The sequence below is a fragment of the Monopterus albus genome, unplaced genomic scaffold (assembly GCF_001952655.1).
Source record: "Monopterus albus unplaced genomic scaffold, M_albus_1.0 scaffold35.1, whole genome shotgun sequence".
Taxonomy (NCBI): Eukaryota; Metazoa; Chordata; class Actinopteri; order Synbranchiformes; family Synbranchidae; genus Monopterus; species Monopterus albus.
Window position 1 is genome coordinate 11,901 of NW_018127915.1, and position 1,050 is coordinate 12,950.

Below are 1,050 nucleotides of genomic sequence, written 5' to 3' on the forward strand. Positions count from 1 at the left end.
GCTACTGCACAGTCTCTGGTTGCAAAAAAGCCAGACAGCATTTTGGCATAGTAGAGGGAAGTGTGACACCATGTCCTTCGTATTTACAGTCATTGTATTGTCTGTTTACAGTGCAGTCAGACAAATTCACATTTAAATGAAGAGGTCAGTTAAAAATAATCGATTTGATGTTGCAAATGATGCCAGCAGCATGGCACAGTAATGTTAGTCACCTTGTTGAGGAGACAGGCATGTGCAGTCTGATACCTGCACATGTGGCCACACCTTCTTCTTTCATTACTCCCTTTCAAAAGTTAAAAATTATCCCAGTATTGGAAATGACTCACTGCATGTCCTGTAGCTGGGTCACAATAACAGGCATACCCTTGATCCACAAGTTGTTCACTTTTAATGTGAAGCAGCAGAAGCAGAAAGTGTTCAGTTTGCTTTAGCAGTAAATCAGTACAGGTCTGGTACAGTGTGAAGAGTGAAACGGGAGTGAGGCTGTTGTAATGAGATTACATTGTGCTGGATTTCATCTATACTGAATCCAGTGTGAAATGGCAGACCAGACCACTACCAATAAAAACTACTATGTAGATGTCATCACGGGATGTAAATACGTTGAAGGGCTGTTGCAGAAGCAATACAGACCAAAATAAGTATCATAAATAGGACCTGTGGTCATGAAATCTTGAAGGACTGAATGTCAATTTGGTCATTCCATTGTGCCAGAAGTCACAGGACTATATGTGCTGTAACAGGATTTTGACAGCCAGAGGATTTGTCCAGCCATAACAGAGGAAAACTGATCATTTGTCTTTCAGGAAAAAAGCTTGAGGATCCACTCATTGCTGTGTTTTTGCAGACTGTGCAAACCTGATGCTGAAGACCTGGTAAGTTAAGGATGTACTACACTGATCTTTGCTCTGTGTGAACAATGCAAACAAAGCTTTTACATTCAAATTGCTGCTGTTCAATAGAACGAAGCCTGTGTCTGTCACAGCGAGCTACCGTACAAGTCTGAACCAAGGTTCCTCTCTCTGGTCGAACACTGGTGCAGAAAGATGC